Source organism: Antrostomus carolinensis, unplaced genomic scaffold (assembly GCF_000700745.2).
Source record: "Antrostomus carolinensis isolate BGI_N321 unplaced genomic scaffold, ASM70074v2 scaffold2689, whole genome shotgun sequence".
NCBI classification, from domain to species: Eukaryota; Metazoa; Chordata; class Aves; order Caprimulgiformes; family Caprimulgidae; genus Antrostomus; species Antrostomus carolinensis.
The window spans coordinates 14,075-21,077 of record NW_010340445.1 but is presented as its reverse complement, the minus strand read 5'-3'; positions in this window follow the sequence as shown (position 1 = coordinate 21,077).

Sequence of the window (7,003 nt, the reverse complement as noted above, 5' to 3'; positions counted from 1 at the left end):
GTGGTCCCTGCTCCTGGCAGGGGGTTTGGAACTGGATGAGCTTTAAGGTCCCTCCCCACCCAAACCAGTTGGAATCATTTCAGGTTGGAATCATCACCTAAAGATTCAAGAGAATTTGAAAGTTTTGAGACCTAAAGGTCTCCTCAAAGACCTTTAAGATCATCAAGTCCAACCACCCAGCAGCTGGAGCGTGGGGCAGCTCCCGGCTTGGCCGTGTCTCGCACACACGAGTGCGGGCAGGTGAGCTGGCAGCCCAGGGGAAAGTCACAGCACCGGACACAGCTGGGACCAGAAAGAAGCCAGCAGGAAACATCTCCACCCCTGGAAACAAGCAGGGAGCTGCTTCACCTTCAGTACATCTCTGGCTATTCCTGAAGGTCGGACAAAGTCCGACTTTGCTCAGCAAGTCAGAGGAGGGGAGGTTTCATTGGTGGCCATTTGAGCAGCAGCTGTTTTATTTACGCTGCCAAGCAATCAAGGTTGGCTCCCAGCCACATCCGGCTTTTGCACCAGGGACAAAGTTGCTTCCAGCAACGCGGGGTCTCCGTCTGCCTCCTGCTCCTGGCGCTGGGATGTTATCTGAGCCACGCTCACGGCATGTTCGGCTACAGGAGTGAGTGACCCTGCTGCTGAAGCCTTTGCAAGCGTCTGGGAATTGTTTCCACCTTTCAAACTATACTCAGAGGTAACTACTGCTCAGAGAAAACCAGCACTTCAAGCACACCTGGGCTTGGCTGCTCTGCAGTGGCAACAAAGCCAACCAGAGCTGCATTTCATCGCCTCCATCCTCCTTCATTTGGCAGAAAGCCCTGCGCTGTCCCTCCAGCTCCACCTCCTCCTGGCAGGAACCAGCTCCCGGCACAGCAGGGAGCACTCCTGGGGAAAACTAGACACCTTTTTTCTCTTGCATGCTTGACATCCTCCCAGCAGACCTGTTTTCCCAGTTTGACATTTCCATGCATCAATGGAAATCATCGTGCATCGCTACTTCAGTGCTGGGGCCAGAAGATTCAGGCCAACTGGGCTGCAGGTGAATTCAGTTTAGGGTCTAATTTGGTTACTGGGACAGAAATCCTCCTAAATTCATAGAATTCATTTAGAATCTCAACACAGCTCAAACCCAGGCTTCTCCTCCTAGCCCAGAACCCCACTTCATGACTGCAGCCCTCCAGCTGCAGGAGCTAGACCCCAGCCCACAAACAGATCTGGTCAGGAAGGCTGGGGAGGGACTTTTGACAAGGGCAGGGAGTGACAGAACAAGGGACAATGGTTAGAAACTGTACGAGAGTAGATTGAGATGAGATGTGAGGAAGAAATTCTTGGCTGTGAGGGTGGTGAGACACTGGCCCAGGTTGCCCAGAGAAGCTGTGGCTGCTCCTCCCTGGAAGTGCTGAAGGCCAGGTTGGATGAGGCTTTGAGCAACCTGGTCTAGTGGAAGGTGTCCCTGCTGCTGGCAGGGGGGTTGGGACTGGATGAGCTTTAAGGTCCTTTCCCACCCAAACCAGTCTGGGATTCTATAATCTCTGGGCTCAAAGCCAAAACACTCCAAGCGTGACATTGCTCTCCCACAGGATGTTCCTCTTCTCACCCAAAGCCTACAACCCACCACAGCCAGAGGAATAACAGCATCAGACTGACCCACCTCCCTCCTGGCCACAAGACAGCAGCCAGCCTTGATTTTAAGTGAATTTTACTGCTTCTTGCCTTCATGGGTGCATTCTGCTCAGCAGCCCCTGCTGCCAGAGCACCAAGGCGGCACACAGCCTTTCCCTTTGCTGTTAATAGCAAAAAACCCCCCCAAGCACAGCAGTAACTGAGAAATTCCCTTTTTCTGGCTAAGATCAGGTCATGGATCATTCACATGTTCTGCAGGACACCCACCATGCATCTAGGAAGGAACTGGAGTATATGCTGCTGTGACAACAATTCATGGCAGCCCAGGCAAAACGAAGCCCCTTACCCCCAAATCCGGTTTTACTTTCTGTGCCTGAAATTACATCAAAATCCAAGTGAAAAAGAAAATTAATAACCATGCACGGGGTCCTCCCAGCAAGAGCTCCCCAGCCAGCTGCTTCCATCCAAATATTCACCATCTATCCCCAGTGAACTGGGACTCTGTCCACTACTTCAAACGTTTTAGAAGGAAAAAAAAGGACATTAGACATCCACCTGTCTGAAATCCCCTGTAAACCTGCGTATCACAGGCAGCCTGGGATGGCTTCGGGTTTAGCAACAGCCTCTGCCCCATGCAGTAAAAATGGACCAACTATTGCTCTGACACAGGACACATCTACACTGTGTGGCTCAATGAGGTTTTTTCACGCCCCTGTACTTGTAGCGCCGTTAACAAAGCGATTCCTGCCACGCCTGAGCCTCCTCTGTGTGCCACACTGTCCCCGAGCCAGGGACCATGCGTCGCACACGCCAGCACTGCCAGCTCCAAGAGGATTTGGCTTTTATCCTCTGCCAGCTCCAAGAGGGTTTGACTTTTATCCTCTGCCAGATCCCATGGGCTCAGAAGAAGCAAACAATGCTGGCACTGCACAAGGACAGACCCAACATCCCCTGTCGCTTGAGCCTTGGGCTGGTCCCATCGCTGGGATGAGAAATTAAACTGGATTTGAGTCACAGGAGTGAGGAAAGGGAAAGGCAGAAACCAGCACATTCCCACTGTCGGAGCACGCTACGGAGCCAATATCCTTTGTGCATGTTTGTCCTCAAGCATCTGGCTCGCCGATGAATCTCAGATGCACGTATGGGAACCATCAGCCATGTCTCACCCACATGAAAGAGGAAGGTTTAGCATAAAGCTGGTCATTGCCTATGGCCTCGGAGTGATTCATCTAAATAGAAAGAATGTGGTTTGGGTTTCGGGTTAATTAGCTACAGATTTGAAAGAGAGACAAGGCAGGGCGGAGCTGCTGGAATACTGGTATGAGCAAGTTACCAGCTCTGAAGGCACCGCCATCCATCCTGAAATCACACCCTTCTTGTGAAAAGGGGAGAGAGTCTCACACAGATGAGCGACAGCGTTATCAAGGATACTGTCAGTCAAGGCGTTTGCAATCTCCAAAGGAATGTCTGCCTGCTTTGCTGTTGCTGCAAGAACTGAAGCATAACACAGAAACACCCACGCTCGTTTGAACACCGGCGGCTGCAGCAGCAGCACCCAACTTCTAACAGATGCAAATTCTGCCCGAGATTTAAACTTGCCCCTGCGGAGCTCTGGGCTGCGGCAGCCGGGCAGTTCCCGGTGGGAATCGGTGCCGCAGGGATCCCCCTGGGCCTTGTTAACTTTGGATCTCACCGATCCCAGCTCTTTTATAGTCTTTCTAGAAACAATTCCTACTGCTTTGACACGATTACAGCTGCAGGAGAGAACAGTGCAATTAGAAAATAAAAATTAAACCCACTGCTCTGGAAGCAGCACCTCATAACTTCTCCTCTAGTCTGTCCCTTTCAGCTGTCTCCCATGACATCATTTTGATGCCATTTCTTGCAGCTGAACAATACTTAGAAGAGGATATGAAGTTCCTCGCCTTGCTCTAGTGACAAAGCCAGTGAGATGTGAAAGCACACAGAGGCAGTGACCTCCAGCGGCCACCGCGGCTCAGCTCCTTGGAAGCTGAACAGAGCAGAAGCAGATGCAAGAGATTTTCTTTGAAGGAAGCACAAGCAAAAGCTTCTCCACACACACACTTTACATTTTCATTCATCAGTCTGTTACTTCCCATAAAAATGAAGTAATTTGAAACAGGGGTGTGCCTAGGAGGTTTTGATTATTTACATACGTTGGAAAAGCAGAAAAACTGGTGTTTTTCCAATTGAGTTCCAGTTTGTGCCGCAACCCAGATGTCAAGTGCCCTGCAGAGACTGAGAGCTGCAGACTGTGCTCTCCTGACTCCTGAACACAAAGAACCTGGGTCCTCCAAAGATGCTTCGATACACACAAAGACTTTGTGCTGTGCAAAGCGATTCCCAGACCGTCCCACTGGCACGGTCACATCCAAAACTGGTTGAGGGTTTTCCTCAACGCAGGATTTTGATGATTAAAAATCCTGCCTCTTCCTTTGAGAGCACTGATCCAAGTCCCAGTTCTCCCACTCTCTCCCCAGTTTTCCATCTGTTCTAATCTCTAGAAATTATTTGAGGTTACGGCGTTTGGGTTAGCTCGCCAGCACGCCACAAGTGGGGATTTTACCAGGAAACACAACTTGCTGACTCTGGAGCTGGGAAACGCTCCACCAGCCAGAGGCGATGGGATGGTGCTGGGAGGGAGGGCTGCCAAATCGGCACAAGCACCAGGGAGAAAGTTTCTATTTTTGTTTTACTCGTTTCAAATGGGAACTGATACATCTGGGACAGAGCCAGGCATGTCTCACACTGGCACCGTGCAAAGTACCTCCACGCTAACAGAGGCAACTTTGTTAAATTCACGTTCTCCTTAGTAAGCTGAGTTTAGACATTTTGAACCCAGCTGATTTTCTCCTGGGTGCTCACCTCACTGGCAAGGTCTGCAGCTATTAGTATCCTCCACTTAACACCTCCTGTGCTCCGTCCTCTCCTTTGGAAAACCATCAAGAGTTTTGTTCATACGGCACGTTATTTCTGTGTGGGGTAGAAAATGAGAAGCACGTGAGGAGTGGCTGCTGCTTTCACCTACAAAATAATAAATAATTTTTTATATATATATATATATACACACATACATATAAAGGCAGTCAGTTTTTAAATCCTTTTTTTTTATTGCTATAAGTTGGTTTCAGTCCTATTGCAGCTCTGAAATCCTTCAGTGGAGAAACATTGCAATCATTGTAAAAATCATCATTTGGTGTGCTAAGATCAAGTTTACAATTAATCAAGAGTGCACAATTCAACAGAATATTAACATTTAACCATCAACTTTACAAATAAAATAAAGACTACAAAGATGTTGCTACTGCAGTATCAACAGTAAAGGAATTATTTACAATGTTTACACCCTAACAAAAAACCAAAACCAAACACTTCCCCAACAAAATGGTCAATTTAAACACGGACCATGATTATTTATTAAATCTTTGCAGTGCAAGGTGGGCCTAGAAACCAGACCTAAGACTAAAGAGCATCAAAAGAGTTCAGAGCTCCGAGTGAGATGCCAACGCAGTTATGCCAACAGGATCTACCGTCATAAGAGATTTCCTTCCAGGTACAAACAGAAACGGAATTGGAAATAAACTTTTCTAAAGTGCTCTGATTTCTTTCAGTACAAAAAAAATTATAAAAAACTGATTTATAAACATGGCACAAATGGTACGAACCAGAGCTCACATGAATGGTAGTTGATGATGATGGTAACGAGCTGCCAGTGGTTACAAAGATGTTGGGGTCTGGCCTTGAAAGAGAGAGCGGGGAAAAGGCTTTTCTTTTACTTATTCAGCAAGAAGGTCAGGCAAAGATAGCACACGTGTAACCTGCTGTCGAGATTTTTTTCTCTTGTAAATGTGAGAACTGCTGGGGAAGACAACAAAACGCTCCAAATTCCCTTGCACAGGGGGCACAACACACAGGGACTCCACTGAGCAGCACCGGGGAGCCGCAGCTCCTATTCTGCAGAGTTGAAAGTAGAAGTGAAACAAAATACGGATTTTTAACCCTTTTCCTAGTTTAAATTTCGACTTTCATTGTAAAAGCAAATGGCAAACACCAATTGCCATGTATGCAGGATCATCTGACTGTTACTCAGAAAGACAAAACTGTCTGCAAGTTATTTAGAATTGCTCCTACCTTTGCGGGAATGCTATGACCTTGGTGAGCAAAGCATCTCTAGAAATACCAATTCTTCTGCCTCACACTGGGAAGTGATTAGCGATCTCAATTTGTGGGACGTGCCACAATTACAATCCACAGACAGCACAGATCAAAACTAGGAAAGCATTTACAATACACACAGGGCAGACGTGCTCAGCACTAGTGAACACAGAGGGATCTTCAGGCTGACGTACAAAATGACCGTACTCCGAGTGGGGAAGGGGAAGAGGAAGCATCTTTTACACCAGAGTGAAAATCAGAAGCAGAGAAACAGTCTTTACATTGCAACATCACAATATTAAAGGACAAACAGGACAATAATTTTAAAGGCTGTGACACAAAGCAAAGGCGGTGGCAGTTCAAAGCTCGTGCTGTCATTTCCTCCACACCCCAGCTCAGAAAGAAGCCAAAAGGCACCTGGGAGGCACAGAATTTTGAACTGTCGAATCCTCAGATATCACTTAAAAGGAAACTTTTATCTGAGGTAATCAAAAAGTCAAACGGAAAGGATATTACTCAGAATCAATAGCAGGTTACTTAGCCCAGGACACAGCAGTATTTTGCAATCTAATTTACCTAAAAGAGTTATTTTTCTAGGAACGAGATTTGAGTAAAGAGTCCAAAACGAGTTCACTCAACTGGAGTGACAACAATTTCCCAGATTCAGTTTTGCAGAAGTGATGACCCATTATTGATTTGAAGAAAATCTTTCACTTACTTCCCTCAAATAATTTTACCATATTCTGGTATGGTAAACTCCACACTAGCAGTGAGATATCACAGCATTTGCTAATTCTAAAGCCTTCTCCACGTTGGATACAGCACTGGACAGGAAGCCACATCCACACCTAGTTATGGCACTTCAATGATTTTGACCCAAGTGAAAGAAGATGCAGTCTCTGTTCAGGCTGAAAACAGTTTTCATACAGCTACAGCTGCAGCTAGCCATGTGTATTGAGGACAGATAATGACTTTTAAGGTAATTTCTCAGTTACAGATTGAATTCTCTTATTCCAAGGAGCTTTTGTGGTGCTGAACCAACAGCCCAGCCTGTAATGGGTCCTGGGTCCATTTGCTAACAGCCAGAACTTACTTGAAACACTGCTGACAACAAGTATTACAACAGTTATGCTTAATTTAGAACACTAAAAATGAGACTTAACTGCAGACTTTATTTTCCAGATGCCACTGTTCTAGATCCAAGTTCATTCAT